The following is a 13,343-nucleotide window of genomic DNA, read 5'->3' as shown; positions in this document are numbered from 1 at the left end:
TGAGGCAGGAGAATCACTTGACCCAGAAAGCAGAGATTGCAGTGAGCCAAGATCGTGCCACTGCACTCCAGCCTGGGCAAGAAGAGCAAAAGTCCGTCTCAAAAAAAAAAAGATAAAAGAAAAAAGAAAATCAAATATAATATTCTAACAGCAAGGATTTTTACTCATGCTTTTTATCATTTGACATGAAAATATAAGCCTAACCATACACTATGTATAAATGACTTTGTTCTGTATGTGGGGCCTAGACTGGGGATCTAATAAAACAAGTGAATTTTTCTTGGTAGGTACGTCCTGGCATGGCTCAGCCCTTTTAAATCCATTTCTCGTTCTCCAATATCCCTCCACCCGATCCTGACCGCCGGCAAGAAGGACTTCTGCCATCCTCACTTCAGTTAAAGCCTATTGGGTTAGGGTCACAGTAATAAGCAAAGACGGTTCAATTCTGTAATTTGACTATCAATGAAATCATTACAGTGTAGTAGTTTACTGTATAACAAGAAATAACATTTTAATAGTGCAAGGTGATTTAATCAGAATTCTGGGAAATATGACTCAGCCACCTTGACACAGGGGTCACGGGAAGGGGGGTAGGTCTATGTTTCAATGTCATCTCAGAAACTGCTCATATCTGTGCTGGGTTCTATTTTTGTTCCATAAAGCTAGCCAAGTGAACTATGTTTTAAGAGGACATGCAGTTTCAACTTCATATCATTCACTGCTAACAATCATTCAAAAATCTACAAAATGAACATAAAGGAAAAGAAATCTCTAATTTGTCATTGAACACTGCTGAACACCTCACATGAACTGCTTATCAGAAATAAGGTGAAGAAATATTGATTCTTTTCATCCAGATTGGTAGAGTGTAAATAATGCTCGAGTTAAATATTACCATGTTTCCCATGTACAAAAAGCACAAAAGATAAGCTAACCATCCAACAGTCAAGACTTAATGAACACTGTCACAAACATTATTTACACAAGAATCTATGTTATGCCTCTTCTTCCTACTCTTCTGATAAGTATGAGTCTTTCTCAAGATTCCCTTCCCAATGTCGTTTTAGGACACAAAATCTCCTTCAATGTTTTAGTTAACAGAAGATCAGAATAATTGTATTTGATTAGTCCTCAAATTTAATTTTCTTCTGCATGAAGCTTAAGATACAATTTACTTATAAGGTACACATTTCTGCATTTAAAAGAATAAGGTCATTTAATGGTTTAAAAACCTCTTCCAATACGTCTTACCTGAAAGACTGATCTGTTCCTAGTCTGTTCTTCCCTGTAGCTGTGTTCACACTGTGTCCTACCAATAAAGCTTCTAGGTTAGAATCAGGGTAAAATGTGTGGTTTTTCTTACTTTTATTCATGTAACTAATGTGTATAAAAGAATACTCTTTTTTCTTTTTAGACAGAGTCTCACTCTGTCACCCAGGCTGGAGGGCAGTGGTGTGATCTCGGCTCATTGCAACCTCCGCCTCCCTGGCTCAAGTGATTCTCCTGCCTCAGTCTCCCACGTAGCTGGGATATAGGCGTGCCCGCCACCACATCAGCTACTTTTGTATTTTTAATAGAGATGGGGTTTCACCACGTTAGCCAAGCTGGTCTCAAACTCCTGACCTCAGGTGATCCACTTGTCTTGGCCTCCCAAATTGCTGGGATTAGAAGTGTGAGCTACTGAGCCAGGCCCAAGAACATTCTTTTTTTTTTTTTTTTTTTTGAGAGGGTCTCACTCTGTTGGCCAGGCTGGAAGGCAGTGGTATGATTTCGGCTCACTGCAACCTCCGCCTCCTGGGTTCAAGCAATTCTCCTGCCTTGGCCTCCCCAGTGGCTGGGATTACAGGCACCTGCGACCACACCCAGCTAATTTTTTGTATTAGTAGTAAAGATGGGGTTTTGTCATGTTGGCTAGGGTAGTCTAGAACTCCTGACCTCAAATGATCCGCCCAGCTTGGCCTCCCAAAGTGCTGGGATGACAGGCATGAGCCACCGTGCCCAGCCCCGAGAACATACTTAATTTAGATATGGGTCTGCTAGCAAGGCTTAAATGTAGTTCATTTTAAAATAAATGAACATACTCTTCAGTATGGAGCTTAAAGTCTAAGGAAAATCTACGAGCTTGTCAAGCCTCCCTTTCCACTCCACACAACCTCACTGAAATGTGAAATCAGTGCAACTTCAGGGCAAACTCCGCTCCCAGGAGGTGCGGCCTCCTTGCAACCCTTTGCCCTTCCCAGCTAGTCCGAGAAACTCAGGACCTGCACTTCATCTTCTTTCACTGCTCAAAAAGATTCTAATCTACGCCACTCCAAAAGTAAACATGTTTCCTCACGAGAAACTTGAAGTGACCTTAAGATTATCTTTACTTAATTTTACAATTTCAAAATTAAGGTTTCTAGGTTAGAATGAAAAAATCCAACTACTGTGCAGACAAGAACATTCTTTTTTTTTTTTTTTTTTTTTGAGACGGAGTCTCGCTCTGTCGCCGGAGCTGGAGCGCAGTGGCCGGATCTCAGCTCACTGCAAGCTCCGCCTCCCAGGTTTACGCCATTCTCCTGCCTCAGCCTCCTGTGTAGCTGGGACTACAGGCACCCGCCACCTCGCCCAGCTAGTTTTTTGTATTTTTTTAGTAGAGACGGGGTTTCACCGTGTTCGCCAGGATGGTCTCGATTTCCTGACCTCGTGATCCGCCCGTCTCGGCCTCCCAAAGTGCTGGGATTACAGGCTTGAGCCACCGCGCCCGGCCGACAAGAACATTCTTAATTTAGACAGGGGCCTGCTAGCAAGATTTAAATGCAGTTTACCTTTGAATAAATACAATTTTACTACTTTACAATATACAGCTTGAAGTCTAAGCTTTAATGAACCAAGTCATTTTGTAATCAAGATTTATATGCAAATACGTACTTCTGAAGTACTTGAAAGCTATTTACCTAAGTGAAGCACTTCCAAGTTCGACCTTGTTTACACTCTAAATTTGTTCAGAAAATCCACCCTTTCTTCCTTGATTGTGCAACATTTATATATCAGGGCAATCACCAGTTGCCAATCTGCTTATAGTGTATGAAAATGAAGTTTTATCCTGTGTATCCACATAGCAAAGAGCCCCCAAATTTGTCATCTCCAAAATGGAAGTCTTTTTTACCATCTAAGGCCGAGTGAACATGAAAAAGTCATGCATTAATGTCATCATGGAAAACTGCCCCAGATCCAAGAGTAATTTCAAAGATTACTGAGGGATTTTCTCTAAGAAAATAAATAAATAACCATCATCAGGGCAATCATCTACAGAACTTGGTTTAGAAATAAATTTTGAGGCCGGACACAGTGGCTCACACTCGTAATCCCAGCACTTTGGGAGGCTGAGGTAGGCAATCACCTGAGGTCAGGAGTTCGAGACCAGCGTGGCCAACATGGTGAAACCCTGTCTCTACTAAAAATACAAAAATTAGCCAGGCATGGTGGCGCACACATGCAATCCCAGATACTCAGGAGGCTGAGGCAGGAGAATCACTTGAACCTGGGAGGTGGAGGTTGCAGTGAGCCGAGATCACACCACTGTACTCCAACCTGGGTGACAGAGTGAGACTCCATTTCAATTAAAAAAAAAAAAAAAAAAGAAAGAAATTTTTAGGTTGGGAGCAGTGGCTCATGCCTATAATCCTAGCACTACGGGAGGCTGAAGTGGGAGGATTTGCTTGACCCCAGCAATTCAACTCCAGCCTGGGCAACATGACAAAACTTTGTCTCTACAAAAAAAAATACAAAAATTAGCCAGGCATGATGGCACATACCTGTAGTCCCAGATGCTCAGGAGGCAGAGGTGGGAGGATTACTTGAGCCTGGGATGTGAAGGCTGCAGTAAGCTATGATCATATTGTACTCCAGTCTGGGTGACAGAGCAATATTCTGTCTCAAAAAATAAAATAAAATAAAATGAAATAAAATAAAATAATAAAATAAAATAAGACGGGCGGATCACGAGGTCAGGAGATCGAGACCATCCTGGCTAACGCGGTGAAACCCTGTCTCTACTAAAAAAAAAAAAATACAAAAAGCTAGCTGGGAGAGATGGCAGGCGCCTGTAGTCCCAGCTACTTGGGAGGCTGAGGCAGGAGAGTGGCGTAAACCAGGGAGGCGGAGCTTGCAGTGAGCTGAGATCCGACCACTGCACTCCAGCCTGGGGGACAGAGCGAGACTCCATCTCCAAAAAAAAAAAAAAAAGAAGATATTACAAGTCAAACTCAACTCCTGGTTATACTGACTGGACCATCCTAAACCAGGTATAGAGACTTCCTGGTCAGAGTAGGCTTTTTGGGGCCAGATTTCAAGCTAGCTGAGTTCTACCATCCCATCTAGTCCTTCATTTCCTGCGGGGTGGGATCACTCACCCTCCTTCTCAAGAGGCCACAGTCACCACTGTACCCGCTGCTAAGTGGTCGCCTCCCTCCCGGGCCTGCCTTCCTCCAGAGAAAGTCTGAGGCCATTTTTAAGTGCTTAGGGGCACTTAAAAATGTGCTTAAAATGTGGAGTTTAAAACTCCACTTAAAAATGTGGAGTTCACTAAGCTGAACTCCAATTTCATCCTTATGGCTCACATACGGTCCTATTGCTTACTCTTAAGCTGTAAGCTTGGGGAATAAAAGGGACTCAGGCTCTGATGGAGAACACACTTCTTTCAGTGAGGCCTTTCAGGGTGTATTTAAGCTTTTACAACACAGAGAAAGAACTCAACTTTGAGAAATCAGGAAGTTGTGTTCCCCCCCCCCCCCCAAATAAATAGTTTGCTGAGTAGCAGTATTGGAAATTAATCCAGGAAATTTTTTAACTACACATACAGGACATTTGTCTGGACATCAACACAAGAATCATCATCAACAAGTCCGTATGAAACCATAATAATGACTATAAAAAGAAGAATCTGGCAAAATGATACTACAAATAGATTACTGAAAATAAATGGAGTGTGAGCCTACTTCGTATAATCACAGAACAACAGATCTGAAAACATTCAATCTTTGGGATTTAAAACTTTCTGCTCCGATTTCAAAGGATGCTGTTCCTAATAGTATACACCAAGCCCAATGGTTTCTCATCAACAAATGCAATTAGTTTTGCAACAGTCTCTACTCCAAGATATCGAAGTTCTTGTAATGAATTTCAAAAGATTCTAATTCAGAATTTGGGGAATTTTTTTTTTTTTTTTTTTTTTTAAATGGAGTTTTGACCTGTCACCCAGGCTGGAGTGCACTGGACTGATTTTGGCTCACTGCACCCTCCGCCTCCCAGGTTCAAGCGATTCTCCTGCCTCAGCCTCCCAAGTAGCTGAGATTACAGGTGCACACCACCACACCCAGTTAAGTTTTTCTATCTTTAGTAGAGATGGGGTTTCACCATGTTGCCCAGGCTGATCTCGAACCCCTGACCTTGTGATCCACCCGCTTCAGCCTCCCAAAGTGCTGGGATTAGAGGTGTAAGCCACCACACCCGGCTGGAAATTTTTTAAAAAATCTTCTACCAGTCACACATAGTTCTGAAGCTAAGATTTAGAAGTGTTAAAAATTCTGTTTTGAGAAAGTCAACACATTTATCAACATTAAAGAAACTTGTGTATGTCAAAAACACTGTAAATATATAAAGCAAAGATAAAAAGGGAAAAGTATCTGCAATATGAATGGCAAAGATTTACTATCAATCCATAAAAGGTTCTTATGAATTAATGGAAAAAAACTAATATCCCAGGAGAAAAATCCGGCACTATGTTAAATTTCAAAATGGAAAACAACTAGATTTCTTTGGTGTTCAAATCATCTGTAATCAAACAAAGTTCAAATATACAGAAAGCACTGTTCACCTATAAAACTGGGAAGATTTTTTTTTTTTTTTCCTTTTAAGGATGATTCTCCATGATGACAAGAATATGGTAACACCAGTATTCTCAGAGTGCTGGTGGGAACATAATTTGGTTAAACACTTTTTGGAAAGCAAGTGATCAATATGTATGAGATCTTCCAACTAACAACTGTATTTCAAAGGCTCTAAGGATATTAACCTTGCACATAAAGTTTTGAGAAGGTATTTGTTGCAAAAGTATATTTAGTAATAGTAAGTGGAAATAAATGAAAAAGTTTGATACATCTATGTAATGTAATATTAAGTAACCACTAAGATTTCTGAAGATTTAATGACATGGAAAATTTTTCATGATATATTAAGCAGCAAAAAACCTAGCATGCAATAGGATATTTAGGTAAACTACATAACTGTAAAAAAGTATTTTCTATATATTAACAAGTATTTTCTGAAATATTAACTGTGATTATCTTTGATGACATTGCTTAACTCACTTTTCTCAATCTACCTATTTTTATACAGCAAGCATGGATTACTTTTGAAATCATAAACAGGGTTAACAGACCAGGGCTATTAAGTAACAGGCTTTTTAAATGCTTGAGTCTAATAACTGCAGGTTAGTTTCCAAAAATTATAAGATATTTATCTAGAATTTTCTAACCCTATTATACTCCAAAATGTAACCTTGACTTATTGACATATAATTAAAAGGTTTTGTTCCAAGCATGATTTTCTACCAAGCAGATCTACCAAGAACTATTTTCTCTTCATAAACCTGATTTTAAAAAGAATAGATGAAAAAACTTGGTGCAAGCTACATAAATAACTACATATTATTTTAAACTAAATTCCACTTCTAAGGATTTTAGTTTTGGTTTTAAGGATAAGCATGTAGTTCTAATGTTTTCTGTGTATAGCTTTCTTAATGGAATATACTGCCTAAGAAGAAAAAATCTGTAACAGCACTTTCTACACTGCAAAGCACTGTACTAACAGGACATCATCCTTTTAATTTAAATTGTCCATTTCCTGCCCTAATCATCTCTGAAAAAGAAATTTGTCTACAGAATTGCAAGTATGTTTATGCAATTCCTTTTAAAGTTATCTATGCACTGTTATCTTCTATATAGCCTCCTTAAAGAGGTCACTCGTTCCCAGGAAGCAATGACTCTCTTTTTTCATACCCTCCCCTCCTGCATTCCCTCCCTTCCTCCTGAAATCCACTCGTAACCCCCCCACTCCCACCCTCCAGCCCCAGTGCTGTGATTTAGTGATGATTGACTTCCAATCACCTGCACCTGGTAAAACTTGAAAGCTTTCACCCACCGTTTTGCCTAAGACTTTGGTTTCATTGAAACAAACAAAACACACTGGATTTCCTTAGAACACTATTTCAAACCAACAGTCTTTAACAGAGTATGTGTAACTACGCAGGCTAAATGAAGAATTAACCTCTTCCTTCCTAGGCCCAAATCACTCCAAGTCAAAATCAACAAACAATTTGGTAGAAAGGAGTACGTCTTCAAAAAAGAAAAAGGTTCGTCAGTAAACACCTAAGTCTACTAAGTACTACAGAGTAGTCAATAAGGTCACCTTAATTAAGAGTGGATTTTTCTAGAGCGTGAAAAGTGCAAACGAGCTGCAGAAAGTAGCGAGGCGCGGGGAGGGGTCTTGGGACCTGCAGCAACCCTATTCCACCCGCTTTCTCGGCCCCGCTTGCTTCCGCTGAGAAGGGACCCAGCGAGAAGGCTGGGACCGTCGGGCCCGGGTGGGCGGCGTAAGGAGTCCACTGTCAAGCTCCTCGGTCACTTTCAAGGTGACAGCAACGAGATCCGCATCCGTCCCTTCCGCAGGCTCTGCGCTGGCCCACGTGAGACCCGCCTCCGCTCCGCCAGCGCTGCCACCCCCTTCCCCCCCTACCCGCCCCAGCTTCAGCCCCCAAGCTCCCGGAACGCCCCCTCCCCTCCCCGGGGACCGGTCTCCTCTCCACCCCGGCCGCGGGGCAGCGGGAACAGTCCCCAGCCCGCACTTACCCGCAGCTCCTTCAAGCGCCCAGGGAGCAGAGACGCAGCGGCGGGGAGCGCGGGCGCCCTTTGGACCGCTGGCGGGGTCGCCGCGGACCCGCCCCGGAGGTCTCGGGGGCGGCGTCTGCACCTGGGGGCGCGCGGCGCGGCACCACCCCAGCCCTGCGGCGGCTACCAGGAGGGACCCGGAGCCCCGGCCTCCTCGCCTCCCCGCCTCCGGGGCCGCCAGGGGGTGGAACAGGGCGGGGAGTTCGGGAAACTTGTAAATAGCCGAACTCGGGCCTCCCGCCCCAACCCGCGGCGGCTCCCTCCGAAGGCTCCCCTCCAGCGGCTCGCGGCGGGAGACCAAGGCCAGCCGCCGCCCCAGGGAGCGGCCGTCCCGGGAACCTGAATGACGTGCGAGGCCGTACCTTGGGGCGCTGGACTCCGCTCGGCCGCTCCCGCCCTCCGCTCGCGCTCCCGGGTCCCAATCCCGACGCTCCGCGCGCTCCCGGGCTAAGTGCGGACGCGCCCCACGCCCCGCGGCGCCAGGCCGGGACAGCGCTGCACCTGTTGCCACGTGCGACGCGGGGCGCCGCGGCTGCCACTGCCGCCTGCGCACCTGGCTGCACCGCGCGTCCCGGGACCACACTCGTCCCCGCAGGAGCCCAGGGCTCCGCCGCACCCAGCGCTGGGGCCCAGGCCGGGCCGGCGTAGGTGGAGGATCTGCCTCCTGCTTCCCTCTGGCCACCTGCAGGCCGAGGGGCCTCGCACCGCGGGGCGGATAGAAGGTGGGACCGTGGCAGAATTATTAGGGCGGAGACGTTCAAGGAAGGAGTCGTGATTGTGTCTTAGAAGGGCTGATTCGCAGTCTGTATTATCTTCATGCTTCTAGCAAGTTTACTAGCAAGTGTGTAATAAAGGTTAAAGAAAGGAGCTTCCCAGCTGTTAGAGCTTCAGATACAACGTGGAAAGGAGTCTAGAACCCCAGGGAGAGAAACTAGGCCCGACCCACTTTTCTCTAAACACAAACATAGTCCTCGCTCTTTGCTAAACTCAGCGAATTTCATCCACGGCTGTCTTTTAGGCCCGTGAAATATTTTCTTCTACAAAACATATTTTTAATAGAAAACTTGTCCGAAGATGCTATTCTGCCTGTGAGAGATGTAACATTACTGAACCACGAAATGTCAGACAACCTGAGAACAAATTTTTAATATTTCTTCTTAGTTACCTGGATTGTGGTTTGCTAAAAGCTTTTAAAGAGAAGTGAACGTTTTTGGAGAATAAACCTAAGGACGCTGTATTTCACAGTTTTCTATACCATGAATATTAGAATAACTGACAGATGTCTTGCCGTTGATAGTTGTAAAGCCTTTTCACATGTACAATGATCCATTCTTTCCTGACTACAAAACCCAGGGGTATAAAGGTCAGATTATCTCCATTATTCAAATGAGGAATTGAAGCTCAGAAAGGTCAAGTGACTAGCGTAAGGTCACACAGCCAGTGAGGGCAAGTGCAAACCCAGCAAGCCTAACTCCTAATCTCCTTTTTTAATTCCATTACATAACGACGCTTCTCACTTGCTTTTGAAATCCCTGTTGTAAAGATAGATGCAACTGCCTGTAATCCCAGCACTTTGGGAGGCCAAGGCGGGTGGATCACGAGGTCAGGAGATCGAGACCACGGTGAAACCCCGTCTCTACTAAAAATACAAAAAAATTAGCCGGGCGTGGTGGTGGGCGCCTGTAGTCCCAGCTACTCGGGAGGCTGAGGCAGGAGAATGGCGTGAACCCGGGACGCGGAGCTTGCAGTGAGCCGAGATTGCACCACTGCACTCCAGCCTGGGCAACAGAGCGAGACTCCGTCTCAAAAAAAAAAAAAAAAAAAAAAAAAAGATAGATGCAACTAACATGATCCCTGTTGTTAGGAAAGGCATGTGATTAATTTTAAATAGATATAGTATTAAACACCACCAGATGATTCTCCCTATGAAAAAGCACACAGAAACAAAACAAAACGCTGACATAGTTTCTGCAAGTCACGAGGCAATTATGCTAATTAGCAGCAAGCCTCCATCCCTAAGCAGAATACTTCTTGTGTTAAACATATCATTTAATCTTTGTAACCCTGATGTGACCTAGATGATTTGGTCTAAACCCCACAATCCTATTGTGTGGCTTAGTTATATCTATAAATATAGAACCAGTTTTACTTCATTTTTGTATCAGATGGTTTGAAGGGGGAGAAAGACTATCCTCTGCTAAGTAATTAGAGCCACTTTTGCAGGCACTGGGGAATCTGAAACTTAACTTCTAATTGTCTCCACGTAAAAACAGAAGTTAACTTCTAAGGACATCTTCAGGGACTCCTCAAGGCAAATATTCATGAAATGGGGCCTATTGGCTTTTCTTTTCATCTTGGTTCTGGGCATGTTGCCATATTCCTGATCTCTGAACTCTGATGCTGACCTGCTACAGACTCCAGGAACAATATTAAGGATAAAATAATAACTCACATAACTTTGTGGCCCTTTATCCTAAAAAAAAAAAAAAAAAAAAAAAAAAACTCAATTTTTTTCCTCCATGAGAAAATGCAAATTAAAACTATATTGAGAAACCATTTTTTCACTTATCAGATTGTCAAAGATTAGAAAGTTTGATAACTACAGTGTTAGTAAACATATAGACAAGCAGTCACAATGAAAATATTAATGTAAATTATCATGACGTCCATAGGGGTTAGGTCAGGATACCTAACAATATTGCAAATAAACATGTAAGAGTTCATCTTGGCCCTGCGTGGTAGCACGGTGACTCACACCTGCAATCCCAGCCCTTTGGGAGGCCGAGGCGGGCAGATCGTCAGGAGTTCGAGACCAGCCTGGCCAACATGGTGAAACCCCATCTCAACTAAAAATACAAAAATTAGCCCAGCACGACAGCAGGCGCCTGTAATCCCAGCTACTTGGGAGGCCGAGGCAGAAGAATCGCTTGAACCTAGGAAGCGGACTTTGCAGTGAGCCGAGATTGTGACACTGCACTCCAGCCTGGGCAACACAGCGTGACTCTGTCTCAAAAAAAAAAAAAGTTTATCTTACAACGCACATGAGAAATGGTATGTATCTACAACCTTGTTTATTTCAGCGTTGTTTATAATAAAATATTTTTTTAAATACAAATATTCTTTAGTAAAGGACTGGTAAATCATGATACAGGCATAAAATGAAATCCTATGAAAGCTTTTAAAAAGAATGAGAAAGCTCTTTGTACTATTATGAGATGATCTTCAATATATATCATGTGCATTTTTTAACACAAAACAATTACCTAATAGTATGCTACAATTTCTACTAAAAATGAGGCAATGATACACACGTGTATGGATACTTATATAGATATGTTTGTATAAGCATGAAATAAGCATAAGCTTCCAGGCATGGTAGCTTGCACCTTTAATCCCAGCTTTTTGGGAAGTCTAAGGGAGAGGATCACTTGAGCCCAAGAGTTTGAGACCAGCCTGGACAACTTAGACCCTGTCTATAAAAAATACAAAAATTAGCTGGGCATGGTGGCATGTGCCTGTAGTCCCAGCTACTCTGGAGGCTGAGGTGGGAGGATGGCTTGAGTCCAAGAGGTTGAGGCTACCATGAGCCATGATTGTGCCACTGCATTGCAATCTGGTGACAGAGCAAGACCCTGTGTCAAAAGAAAACAAAACAAAAACCCATAAAATATCTGAAGAGATATACCAGAAGCAGACAGTATTAGTTGTGTCTTGAGATGGGAGTTGGATAAAGGGCAGCATTTGAAGAAAAACTTGTTAGTAAATACAGTTTTGTACTTTTTTTGGATTTCGAGCCATATAAATAACAGAACCCATTCTAATATTTTAAAATGTTTTCCCACATGAAGTTTTGCCATCAGGAATGACGAAAGTTTCTCTGTGAACGAATTTCACTTATAGATAAAATAAATGATTGGCCAGGCATGGTGGCTCACATCTGTAATTCCAGCACTTCGGGAGGCCGAGGTAGGCAGATCACCTGAGGTTGAAAGTTCAAGAGCAGCCTGACCAACAAAAAAACCCCGTCTCTACTGAAAATACAAAAATTAGCTGGGCGTGGTGGTGCATGCCTGTAATCCCAGCTACTGGGGAGACTGAGGCGGGAGAATCACTTGAACCTAGGAGGCGGAGGTTGCAGTGAGCCAAGATCTCGCCATTGCACTCCAGCCTGGGCAACAAGAACGAAACTCTGTCTCAAAAAAAAAAAAAAAAAAAAGTTCAATAGATGCTTTCGACCCTATTTCTTCTCTAGTTCGTCTAAAAAAGACAACTTTGGTACATAAAGCTCTAACACAAGTGTGGTGAAAACGATGAATTAGCAAATTCCTTACAATTTTATTAGCAGTGACATCTCCCTAGGGTAGAGCTTCCAGCTAACTTTCCCAAAGTTGCATTCAATCAGAAATGAAAAAAGTATTCCAGGCCTTAATTCTCAAGGGGAACTCCACTGGAGTCCATGGAGCCTTTGTTCCCAATCCAGGTCCCTTTTCTTGTTATTTATGTTTCCTCATACCACCACCTCATTGAGAAGGGAGTTGAACGTCTTTAATTTAGACAGGCACAGTACATTTTAAAAATAAATACTTCAAAGTGTAGGTATTTTTAGTGTAAAATGGGATTCCCGGAAAAGCACACAGGTAACAGTAAACATAGTATTGAGCAACAAATTAAAACACTGAGCTTGCTAACCACTTACTAACTGTCATTTTCAAAAGAGGCTGATAGTTTCTCAAAGGAAGAAAAGCTTTTCCTAGCACTGAATTTTAAGAAAAATTTTTGTCGCTCATTTTCAATTCAAGACTACAAAATGGAAAATGACAGTATACTATCAAAATACCATAAGGAACTTCATGTGGCTATTTTTCATGGTGACTGTGAATAAAACTAGAAGTTTTTTTCTTCTTTTTTTCTTTCTTTCTTTTTTTTTTTTTTTTTAATAGAGACGGGGTCTCACTATGTTGCCTGTCCTGGTCTTGAACTCCTGGGCTCAAGCAGTTCTCCAGACTTCGCCTCCCAAAGTGCTGGGATTACAGGCATGAGCCACACTGTGCCTGGCCAAAAAAACAAAAGCATTGTAATAAAACTCAACTTGAGGAAGTTACTCACCCAGACAGGGACCAGTCTTACAACAGCATAATGAGATCAAGGATTGGCTGTAAATAGAAGTGTAGAAAGACAGCAGCTTCTTCGGATAAACTTCTGAAAGTCAAATATGCTCCCGGTAAAATGTGAACATCTCCACAAATCCCTTGGTGCAGAGGTAAACACAGTTGCTTTATACAACATTCCAGAAATTTTCTTGTGAGCACTCATTAGATAGGTGCTGAAGCATTGTAAGAAGTTGCGGTAATCTCTGGCAAAGTCCCTGAATGCTGGAATTTTGTGATACTGTCGATGACCTTTTCTTTGTTTTTG

General features: G+C 42.9%; 1 protein-coding gene across 6 annotated transcripts in view; it reads right to left on the bottom strand.

Annotated features, from left to right (window-relative positions):
* Positions 1 to 13,138, bottom strand: part of LOC105463733 (microtubule associated scaffold protein 1) — a 166,469-nt gene extending 153,331 nt beyond the window's left edge. For 3 of the 6 annotated variants that reach the window (XM_011710987.3, XM_011710990.3, XM_011710991.3), the window contains exon 1: positions 7,890 to 8,038. The gene's annotated coding sequence lies outside the window, so the exon portion shown is untranslated. Of the gene's footprint in view, positions 1 to 3,797; positions 3,817 to 7,889; positions 8,039 to 8,290; positions 8,358 to 13,034 lie in introns of those variants that run through there. The other 3 variants (XM_071068583.1, XM_011710988.3, XM_071068579.1) reach the window with 3 other exon arrangements.
* Between the last annotated feature and the right edge of the window lie 205 nt (positions 13,139 to 13,343).

Source organism: Macaca nemestrina, chromosome 8 (assembly GCF_043159975.1).
Source record: "Macaca nemestrina isolate mMacNem1 chromosome 8, mMacNem.hap1, whole genome shotgun sequence".
NCBI classification, from domain to species: Eukaryota; Metazoa; Chordata; class Mammalia; order Primates; family Cercopithecidae; genus Macaca; species Macaca nemestrina.
This window is presented reverse-complemented; position numbering and strand designations above follow the sequence as displayed.